The 12,182-nt window shown below is 33.2% G+C and overlaps 1 protein-coding gene across 10 annotated transcripts in view; it reads right to left on the bottom strand.

The window, feature by feature from the left end:
• LOC100644530 (dual 3',5'-cyclic-AMP and -GMP phosphodiesterase 11) overlaps positions 1-12,182 on the bottom strand; it is a 146,746-nt gene that overhangs the window by 112,924 nt on the left and 21,640 nt on the right. For 2 of the 10 annotated variants that reach the window (XM_048409720.1, XM_048409723.1), the window contains exon 2: positions 9,996-10,271. The exons of the other annotated variants lie outside the window; for them this stretch is intronic. The gene's annotated coding sequence lies outside the window, so the exon portion shown is untranslated. The remainder of the gene's footprint in view (positions 1-9,995; positions 10,272-12,182) is intronic. 10 annotated transcript variants of the gene reach the window in all.

The following is a 12,182-nucleotide window of genomic DNA, read 5'->3' as shown; positions in this document are numbered from 1 at the left end:
TATGTAGCAACATCTTTCAAATAGATTTCTTTAATTTTAATAATTTTGAAAATGGTTTAATGTTTCTTTACAAATATTTATAACAAATGATACAAACCTAGTACGTAGCAATTTCTACTTTAGTAACGGATCGTAACGTTAACTCCTAATTTATGCGAAATTGAGTACAATAAGTTTAATTAACTCTGGTAACTGGCAAAACTATAACTCTGTTCCTAATGCGAATAGAAAAAAGTTGCGGAGGAGAATTTTGTATCTTTTATCAAACTCTATGGTGCGATTTTTTTCAGAAGTGCACCGGTGCAGTTCTAAAGTGCAATTCAACTTTTTTTTTCAAACCACACCTACGATATCTTCTGCATCTATTGATCGTGCCATTCTGAGCAGAAATGTATTGGAGTAAGTAAAGTGGAAAATCCGTCAATACTTTTCGAGAGATATAACTTTCCTTTGAACGTATACAAGAAACGCTCAAACTTCCATCGATGCATTCCAAACATTTTTCCACTCGTTTCCTTACATTTTAGTCATTATAAAGTTGATTTATCTACGCTTAAACCATTTATTTTAATTCGTTTTTTTTATCTCATCTATTGAAATAAAAGGTTTAGTATACGCACTATTAAAAAAAAAAAAAAACAATTCTACAAGCAAAGATGTTAAAAATCTCGTAATCCTCTATCTTTAATACGAGAAAATGAGATTTTTATAGTATACAGATTTTGAAGTTGCGATATGGTTATGTGAAAATTTTAACGAGTATGACTATTACCTTACCCTACTTTAGCGCATGCCTACTCCCATAATTACTTATCTATTCAGATACTTGCGTCAGAATAAGACTACACTAACTAAATACGCGAAAGTATGGGTTTGCCGAAGTATAAGCATTACATTATTATTATTATTTAGGATATTATCTACGTAAAGAGGAATTAACTGAAGTAATTAACGATAACTAGACTGCGGATGTCTGTGCGCGATGTTTGGGGAAAAGTTGGACAATGCGTAGAGCATAGATAACGTACGAAAACGTCTAAAGTACAGTATTCATCATTATTAGAAGGTAAAATACATTTTTATTTAGATTCCACTTTTTTAGCTACGTTCGTAAAAATATGAAGTTGGAGGAAGATACGTAGCCTAATGATAAGAAAGAAAATAAATATTTATCTACACATTCTTTTCCATAAATCAGCGGATGCTCACTTATGGACATTAAGACACTCGTTATTTTATCTCATTGCATTACATTTATATATATAAATATATATTAGATCAATATCTAAACATGCAATTACTCATATACAGGATGAATCACTTAAGACAAGCCACTTGAATAATTTCTTCAATTTTCAAGATAAGGAGAAATATTCGAAAGAAGAATTGCCGCATTTGCCCAATGCTTGCTTGTTTTATGTTTATCAGAATGTACACTACGTATACTCTGTTTCGGAATCATTCGCCATGAAATTTCATTTTTCGCTCATTATTATATCTGTTACCTTGCGTTACCTCGAGTAATCGCGAATCGTAGATATTCAAAAACGCATAATTTCATTTGAAAAGACGATGGTAATCTTAACCATCACGCAATAGCCCTATTGAAATCAAACAACTTTTGTTTCTTACATTTCTCCTCATCATCAAAACTGGAAAAGTTTTCCGGGTGGCTCGTCTTAGCTGACTCACATATATATATTATGTATATATGCACACAATTAAAATAAATATTTAAAATTAAGACTAAATCTATGAACGCGTTTCTAATATATCTCTAACTGGATTCCACATTTAATTCCATATTTAATTCCACATATTTTGTAGCTGAACCTTTTCGGGACGTTCCACGGATTTAATTCTGTGGGGAAAAAGTGTCATATGAATATGGATCGCTTGAAGCTTTATTACAGAGTTACAGCAAAAATAGGACATATGAAGGGAACAATACTGCAGCCGGCTATATCGCTCGATTTCACATCACTAGATTTTTATGCGCGGATAACCTTGAAAAAAGGCACGATTAAATAAATCGATATGTGTGGTGAGCTGATGCGAAGAATCAATTCATTCATTGAGATGAAACAAAATCAAGATGAACCAGTTGGATAATAAATTCAATTTTTTACCGCTGCCAGTCTCCTATCGGCAGGAACATTTCGAAATTGAGTATCAACACCTAGCGATTACCTTCATCGCCAGCCTACCCTTCTTTTGTAGCAAACGGCAAATTTTTACATAACGGCAAATCGCTTTTGCTGTTTCTTTCGTACTTGTTCCTTATAACTGTTTAAAAAACTTGAAACGATCCATGTTTGTATAACATTCTTTTTATTCGTACCTGTAGAATAATATCGAGATAGCTTAGAGAACCTGAAACACGTCGTATATCTTTGAATTATTTTGAAAGTTGAGAATTTACCGAACTTCCTTTCTATATCATTATCGAGAAGGAGCTGTCATTAAAAAGAGATAGGAATAAAATTAGAAAAACGTTATTCTTCCTTATTTTAAGATCTACAGTACACAAAAAGGTGATCAATTGTAGAAATGAGCTATCTGTTCGAAAACATTCGCGTATTATTACTTTGATAGAAGAAGTACGTAGGTGTATTGCATTTCAAAAGCGATCAATCTAACAAAAAACTAAGATCGTTTTATACGGAAATGGAACGAACCCAGTAGGAGATTAACAACATCAGAAACTACGTTGGAACTTCATCAAAATTGAAAGAACTTCGCGGAAAGAAACTTTTTGTATTACTGTTACAGAATCATAGTTGAAAACATAAAATAAGAGATGGTTACGATGCGATGAATAAAAGCAGGCAAAGATGCCAAGATTTACGTAAACATATCGTGAATTGACGAGTACAAATTTTATGTATATTTAGCTTCCACGATATAGAAAAATCAATGAAAAACTGAAAGGAATGTTTCGTTACGATAGCATTTGTAGCATATGTGATAGCGTGTAATAATTTAGTGCTATACAAATTTCACATAAACAGAATCTAACACGACAGAATTTCATTTTTATGCAAAACGGCGATCCCAAACACACGTCGCAGTATTGTCCGAATGATTAAAAAAGCAAATTAGGAAATAATAGCGAGACACAAATGCCAAGAGAAAAGAACTTGCGTAAGAAATTTGTTCGAAGATGTTAACAAAATTAATTGAGAAAGGTACTGTTACTAGCCGAAACAATTACATTAACAACAATATGAAACATAAACTGTTTAATATACAATTTGAAATTCATAAAAAAATCGTATACTTAAAGTTCCAAGCTTATAATCTTTTAATTCGTCAAATAAATTGTATAATCAAAGCTGTATTTATTAAATACTTTCATAATGAACGTAAAATACGAAACGCAGAATTCAGAAGTTCATGTATGCTATGTAGCCTTTGTGTGTCCATCCATCACGTTCTACACACTGTACGCAATCTCCTAAGAGTTCAAGCGCCTCGTGCCATATTCCTCGGGTCAATATACGCAAAAATGAGCTTCCTTATTTTGTCCAAGTTCATTCGCTTCGTTTGAATGTGACTGAGGTGACATTAAGCAGCATCTTACGAATAGTTTAAGCTTTAGAAAACAATCTTTTATACGCCTGTTTTACGCCCTATGAATGTCCTCTAAAACGTACCAGCGACCTATTGCTTGGAACTAAATACGAAAGACGAAATGATCTTGTAACTAAAGACGAAAGTGATCGATAACGATTTTCGATATTAGTATAATGTAAATACATATTGTTACTTATCTCATATTGTATATATTGTATAAATCACTCCATGCAATATACATGTCCTTTTTATCTACTGATTATCAAAACGTTAGAGCACTTCCGAAAACGGTCAAATATAAAATCATAACACTTGAAAACTTGGGGAATTCGATAATTCCTAAAGCGTTTTGTAACCAATTTTTATTGACACGAACATGGTTGTTGCCAAATACGGTTGCCAGATCTTTCAGACTGTCTACCGGAATATTGAAATAAGAATATATATATATTGTATATATAATACAATATATATATGCGACAATATATATATTACAAACAACTAATAAATGCAAATTTTATTTCAGATGATTTCATCCTTTTGCCAGCTTTAATAAGCGTCCGGTGACTCATGAACAGGAATATATGCATATGTAATGTATATAGATATACGTAGCTACAGGCGGAGAAACGACTCGGTTATCAATATTGATAATGTATCGAGAGACAAGAAATACATATCAACCGCGAGATCGATTAAAATTATCAAGTATTTTCCCACTCGAACGTTCGTATGACAACAATTGCGTATGATGTGTATTACTATACCTAAATGAAAAATGTCGAAGAACTCGATTGTATGGTATTGTTCAAATTCGCAGATTATCCAAGCATATGGAGGATACCTGAACATCTCCTTTGTTTTCAACGAGCCTCTTCCCACTTAGAATTGGTATATTTTTAGTTTTCCATGAATTTAATTCTTCAAAAATTCGTAAAAAGTTGAGTACCTACAAGTGGAAATTTAATATCCGCATCGCTTGCTTTCCTTTTACTTAATTTTTCCAATGATCAGCCTCGCGCCATTATACACTGGTGTCTGATTGTCAGTATAAATGCGCTTAAATATCCTCTTTATCTTTAATGATGTAAGAAATGTTTAAAACAGAATTTAAATGTTTTTTAAGGAACGTTCTTCTTTTTACGGGTATTATTTAAAAAACAATAAAAGATCATCGCTACCTTTTTAAAACATTTTGCTCTATTGCATCTTATAACGAACGTTAAAATACATTTGCGTGCGTTTAAGTTATATTTTCAGATCGACCTTCAACATCGAAGAAGTGATTAAATTAAAGCTTAAATTTATTATATGTGTTATAAATATTCGAAGCGAATTTCGTTGGCAATGCAGTTTCTAAAATAAGCAACTAAGGATCACGACGTTACAATATCTTTACTGGATTATCTGCACGAGGTGCTGTCATATGCAAAAAACATTTCTAAATCTTTAGATTAGATGCAATGGACATATACATATCGTGTTCAGTATGTTTATCAAATGTGATGTCATTGGATCTCTTTTCATTGAAAGTTAAAAGAAGATGCAATCTATTATTCCAGAGGACATGGTGAACCGTACGTATTATAATTAAAGCTTGTGGTGTTATCATGCTAAGAAAAATTGAAACTTGTCTCACAGACTCTATCACAACCGATGAAGATCACTTCAAATGTTTATAACGTAAACAATGCAAGTGCCCATAGTCCAGTCGAGTTCACATATGTACCACTATAGTACTTGACAATCTGATTAGTTTCTTGATGTTCATCTCACGGTTATAACTCGAGTATGTTCAAATATATTTTGACAGTGGATACAAGATTGTGATAGATAAGAATATGTTTCGTTATAAAAAGATATCTCGAAAAATTCAAGAGAGAAAACAATTGCTCCTTTTCACGTTCCTCCTACGAAATCATTCAACGATGCCTATATGCTTCCTACACATTTCTCATATTATTAAAATTTGAGCTTATGATAGCAAGTATCAAAGTACGCTATTTCCAAAAACAGCAAGTACCAAAGTGTAATAAATTGTATAGAATTTGAAGTCGACAAAGATTTCTAAATTAACCGAATGAGTTACGCATAATTAAAATCATCTTATTAAAATTATATCCGATGTATAGACGTCTCATAAGGCAAATGCGATTTTGCATGAAACGTAAATGTTTCATCTATATTTATCTAAAGACTATGACAGTCGGAAAATGGATAAAATCGTTCCATCAATATTGACAAATTTATAAATCAATTGCCACCTTTCTCGTAACTATTAATTATTTACACTGAACACATTTCTATCCAATTTGTACCGATTTCTAAGTTCATCTTCTACGTACAAATAATACAAGTATTTATACATAGTCTTTAGTATTTTCGTATCTAGATATATGTTCTCACATAGTGATTAATTAAACAACGCAGAAGTCATGTATAAATAGCGTTTGCAGACGTAGTATGTTGAAAAAACAAGAGTACAAACATTATAAGAAGCAGATATATGGTTGAAACGTCGTTTTGTCCGTTGCAAAAATTCTACGTTGATTAAATGCATTAATTTAATCGATGCGGAAACCTCTGACAAAATATGTCTAGTTTAAGTAGATAAAAAATTCTCTAAATGGGAAAGTATGCAATAATCCATAACAATTGGTGTCTCTGTTCTTTAGTAGCTATAATTCTATAACAACTGTTTTTCTCTTAACTATAAATATCGCTATGCAAACATACTAAGCTAATAATAATTATTCTTTTATTACCAGCTTACGTAGCTCGAAAATATTCGACAGACCATCAAATGCGTTAAGGGACTAATGATGATCCCAGTCAGTTTATTAACTGTATCCGCTGATAATCGTCAATGCATCTAACTTCAACATAGATATTATTTGGAGATAAGGATCCGAATCCTTCAGCCAGTCAAAAGCAACGATCTGTTTTTCATCCACCAAATCCGCGATTGTTATTAGTTCACGCGAATGCAAATAATCAGTTGAAGATTTCTTGCAAATAACGCTATAAATGAAAAAATGTTTTTTTTTATCGTGTAACATTCTACGTATCAGTTGGAATACTGTAGTATAGAATTCACGAGTAACTTCCATTTGTAAATGATGATTAATAGCGTTAAACAGTGGCACGTTCAACATCGCCTTTATGTAAATCTCTGTAAGTGCCATTTAAGCGATAGATTTACGCTCGTATACACTAAATATCACCATTTGCTACGAAGCTATGAATACTTTCAGAACTCTTCAGGTTTGGCTTCACGCTGACTTTAATGTTGCAACTATTTTTTTCAAATGAAAATTTATAGGGCAGTCCAGTGAAATGTGTTGCATGGTTGTAGGTGCTTCGCAAGATTTGGCACCGAGTTGATGGTGGTTTCGTTAATGAATACGTAAGCTTAGAATGGCCAGTGAGAATGCGGCTGAGGGCAGCAGTTTGCCTTCTTCTGGTTAGTGCTGAGACGTTGAGTTACTCTTGCGCGCTACGTTTGTACGGCGGTTACTGAGCCATAAACGAATCTAAAATTTGTTAGTAGCCTTTTGACAACAGTTTAAGCGTCATGAAGGGTAGGTTTGATTTCTTTGGAATGAGTAAGCTGGTGGCCTCTTGTACTCTTTCGTTAATTCATTGTCTATATTCCCTACGAAATTACGATTTCAGAAAAGATAGTACTATTTATTCAGCTTCTTAGTGTTTTTTCTTTCGAAAGGAATTTTTTTTAATAATTCTCGTTACTCTGTCTTTAATAGAGTTCTGTTTAAGATTAAGGTAAATTTACTGTGACACATCGATAAGATTGTTCATGTTTTCTCAGTATATTCTTTAACTATTCCTGGTGTATTATGCGAGCCATGCGATCTTCCTAAATAATTGCACAGTTGCACGTAATTGAGTAGCCATTCTCCTGATTCGTTTAACATTGTTATTCCGTTGTGAATGTGATGAGGGACATATATCTTTGCGGGAAAGGTACAGCGTTTGAGATTCTTTAAATTCCTCCAACACAAATATTCGTTTACTATACTCATGTACATTTCAGCGATGCTGAATGTACTTAGTGTCACACGCTTTATTAATGCCAGAAAAACAATATTAATACGTTTCCCAGATTCACGTGATCAGATGAAACACACGTGTACATGCTCGGTACATGGTCAATCATTAACGACTAGAGGAAGACGTTTCGCTTTAGTTTTGTTTTCTTCTCGTTGATCGAGGGAGGTATTCATTAGAGGCAGTCATTAGGTATGTACATGTTATTAATTGAAGATTCAAAACCATAGAGGCATTTAAACTGGCAACTTTTACTTTTAAACGAATAATATTGAAAAGAAGAGATACAAACTCGCTCGCTCGCGATATATTTCTGATAAGTTAAAACCAGTTCCACATAGTTTAAACATTTTATTTAGTTTAAACAGTTTTCTGTCCTTTCCCTGACAACTCGACGCTCTCGCAGGTTTCAATCGTTATCTTATCGATGGACATTTCAATTTTCTCTCTCGCTTTTACCATCGAATGGAATATATCGTATAGTTAGCCGACTAACATTAACGCGGCGCGGCGCGCACATGTCGAAGCTTTTATCGAGATAGTTAAATCGTATGAAGATTAAAAGTTTGCTTTAAAAAACGGCTCGAATTCGCCGCGGAAAGTGATTCCACGTCAGACATCCGGCAAGAAATCGGTGCAGGTAAGCGAACAGGTTATACGCAGACAGGTAAGGTATGATTATCAATAAAGCTAACGAGTCAGCGAAGGCAAAGCCGCGGCATGAGCTTGCTGCACGCAACTATCGACCATCGATGTAACAATATCAATTACTATTCCCAACTCGTTACTAGCCTATGCCACGTAGACGATAGAATGATTCGTCGAAGATGATAAAACGAATGCGACAATCGTTTAGGTTCACGGGAAAGACAGCCGTGCTTTCACCGAAAACAAAAGCGACAGCTAAGCATTGTCTACCATCGAGTGAAAGCGACATTGCTCGATGTTATCTGGAGACTCGTTCCGTTGACATTCCCGGTTGGTAATCGAAATTGCAAAGTTTCGACTTCGTTTGTTTCTGTCCTTAAGGAAGATTGTAAATTGTTGTCGTGAAAGATCAAATATGCGAATGCTAAGAATCACAATAAAAAGAAAGAAAGACTCTACTAATTTCGAGAGTATTTTTATGAAATAAATAGGCTGATAAAAGAATACTTCTTTGTTCTTGCTCTTTTCTTTCTTTTGAAAACGTCTAAATGTCAGCTACAAGAGCACGTAACGAAAAGTCTATTTAAGGATTTGTATGCCACCTTTAATGGATCTTTCAACCTTTAAAGTGATCGTAAAATCAAATAAATAAAAGCACATTATGTCTTCCACGACACCACGCAAATTTTGTCTGAAACAATTTTTTTATCGCGACGAATAAGAGAGTAATTAAGAAGCACCCTGTATACACGTGTAATGTTTTCATTCTTGTTCCAAAGTATACAAAGTCTTTAACATTCTTGGATACATTAAATTATACAAATTTCAGTTATGCAAACAAGAGACTAGTAATCGGGATGATAATTATCAATCTTGTTTCATTAATTGATTCATTCTATTAATTCATTGTCTAAATAATTTTAAACACAGGTATTACGAATTGCTCGTTTGCAAGATATTGCGGTGCATTTTTAGAGTAGGTATATAATATAGCAGCCCAGATGCTTAGATGAAACAGAACCTAGAACTTGCATCTACTAATGATCTCCTTTTAAACTCTGTCGGATTTACGTAACAAGGTTGCTATCATCAATTAACAGAAATGGAAAAGTACGGGAAAAGTAGACGAGTAGTAAGCATCATTTCCTTGGCATATCGAAGAATTTTTTCAAGTTTGTGCAATTGCGAATCGCGAAATTTATCTACTGCAGGTACGAGTAAAATTAATAGAAAGTATCAATGTCGTTAATTACAATAAATTATAGAATTTTCACAAAAGATAGATTACGTTGATATTTCGAGGAAAAGGAATTTTGCATTATATTATCGGTAGACATTGCTCTGAAAAACTATTAAATTTCGGATTAAAAAATTTGTCCTCTCGAGCGCATGTCGATATTTTATAATGTTCGTGTGACATTAACGTTACAAGAATGAATTTAAAAATTAATTCTCAAAAATTACAGCTATTAACGTTCAGAAGCTACGCGAATACATAAAGTTTCCATAGCATAAGCCTATACTACTACCTAAGTATAAGCTTAAAACTACCTTCGTTTAAAAAGAAAAATAAAACAAATATTTCGCAGAGTGCGTAATTAACGCAGACGAGGAAATACGTAATCTATACAAATTTAATATTTCATGTGTCAACACAAATAGAATAGTTAAAACTACGTACGTTTTGTACAAAAAGAACTTACATGTCTGGCGTAACGTGAATTCACGATTTTCGTTTTTCGTTGCACGTATCCAGTTTTTCTTCTACAGATCCAACAGTCCAAGAAGTCTCGTATTATTAGGTAGTCTCTTTTCGTAGCTGGTTTACATCCTTGGGAAAACATGTGGCCACTAAGACGCGATCATTACAATTTCGTTTTATCGACTCTTTTTAAAAAGTTCATACCACTGATACCTTCGACGTCGCACGAAATCGTTGTTTCTTTTCTTCGTTTCATCTTACTATATATTCTCACTAGCTGTTGAACAACGAAATAAGATACGTTGTCTGTATACGAGTAACTCCTCGGATATGTATTTACGTAATTGAATTCTATGGAGCAACTGCGAGCAACGATTACCAGCAGCATTATGTGCTCAACGAAGACGTTTCTAGCATTTAACCGCTAATTTTTAATAATTAATGGTTGGCGATAAACAATAGTTTATTTTACGATAACTTATCGCTAATAAGACATTCTCATTTTGTACGTGATGAATGGAAATAAACTACTGCATAACTGCCAATGAAATAATACCATACAATTGGCTTCGTACCTTGCCAATAGTAGAATTTATAGGGGGAAAAAGATAAGGAGATAAGCAAAGTATAGATTGACGTAAACTCTCATTGTAATCAATTTTATCGTAATATGTTTTACAAGTGCATATGACATGTAAGAGAAATACAAATCTTGAGTAATCCGGTGAATAGTATGACACGTATGTGTTTATCAAATGCATTCTATTAATTTGTAACATTTCGAACTTTTTAAGACCGTATTACGATTCTCTTATTACAGTTGCTTTTCGTAAGTAGGCAAAATAGAAGGCGAAAAGGTTTAACTATTTTCCATAGGACAATACGATGGCTCCAGTGAATGTAGAATGTCACATTTTTACCGTAATAACGTAACCGTGAATGTTTCCAATTTAACACATATTTTCTATAGTTTCTTTTTTATACATTTCTTTAAATATGTACATTCATAGAATCGAAACATTTGCATTCGGTAAATCATTGTATTGTATAAAAATATTCTATAAATATATAAATTGAAAATATCTTGAAAGTATCATTGTATAATAATGAATATTTATACGAGGATTACGCTGAAACATCAAATGGTATCTCGCAAGAACGTAAAGTTGTAATTTCAAGTTAACAGAATTACTTCTATCTGTAACGTATTTCTTATACTTAGACAAAGTACGTCTACTTTGCGTAAGATTCGTCTTATCTTCAAATGCATTGACCGAAGTGAACTGCTATTTGTTTTGCAATAGGTACCCATGTTGTATCAATAATTAATTAGATGTAAATATTTGCATACTTCGGGAAAAGCGATAATTCTTCCCGTTTGCACTTTGCGCTTAAATCTATCATTCAGAGATTTTGGATTATTTATTCGATGAAAGGGAGACTTCTTAATGAAACAAGTACGAATGGAGATTCGAGCTTCTACACACACGCATACACACACACACACACACGCCGTATTTTAAATTAATATCAAAGAAATTGAATTACGACTATTAATTTACATTCACACGGATAAAAACAATGAATAACATGGAAGTCAAGCAATAAGAGGACGAAATGTTATGAGAATCATACAGTGTAACAGAATAATTTTGTATTTGAATATTATATAATCCATGAAGCTATTAGAAGTATACGAAGTAAGAAGGAACGAAACATTAGAAAACAACCAAATTAAGAAAACACGAACGTGACAGTGGAAAAAAGAGAATCCCGCTAAAACGAAAGAAATAACGAGCACGTTATTTATATCTCGTTTTCTTTTTCAAAATCGTGAATATTAGAAATAGATCGAATATTTTGAATGGCAATAATAACGATACGCTATAACATTTATGCAACTTGGTAGAGAGATATCTTGCTATCTGATCGTTGGCAGTTACATTGTTATGTCTTGCATAATGAGACGAAGATTGGAAAGTTATGAACGGCAATGAAGCTACGGATCGTATAACACCGTATCGTAATCCATGTATAAACCGATAAACACGAATATCCTTCTAGAACATCTTTTATTGCCGAAACATACGACTGATCTTTCTTAACGTAAATCGAGATAAGGAAATTGGATAAGTTGTTCGCTGCTGTCACGCGTGGAATTGCCATTTATCAAAACGAAAATAGTCCA

The sequence above is a fragment of the Bombus terrestris genome, chromosome 10 (genome assembly GCF_910591885.1).
Source record: "Bombus terrestris chromosome 10, iyBomTerr1.2, whole genome shotgun sequence".
Lineage (NCBI taxonomy): Eukaryota > Metazoa > Arthropoda > Insecta > Hymenoptera > Apidae > Bombus > Bombus terrestris.
The sequence above is the reverse complement of the archived record's forward strand: the minus strand, read 5'-3'. Positions and strand labels throughout refer to the sequence as shown.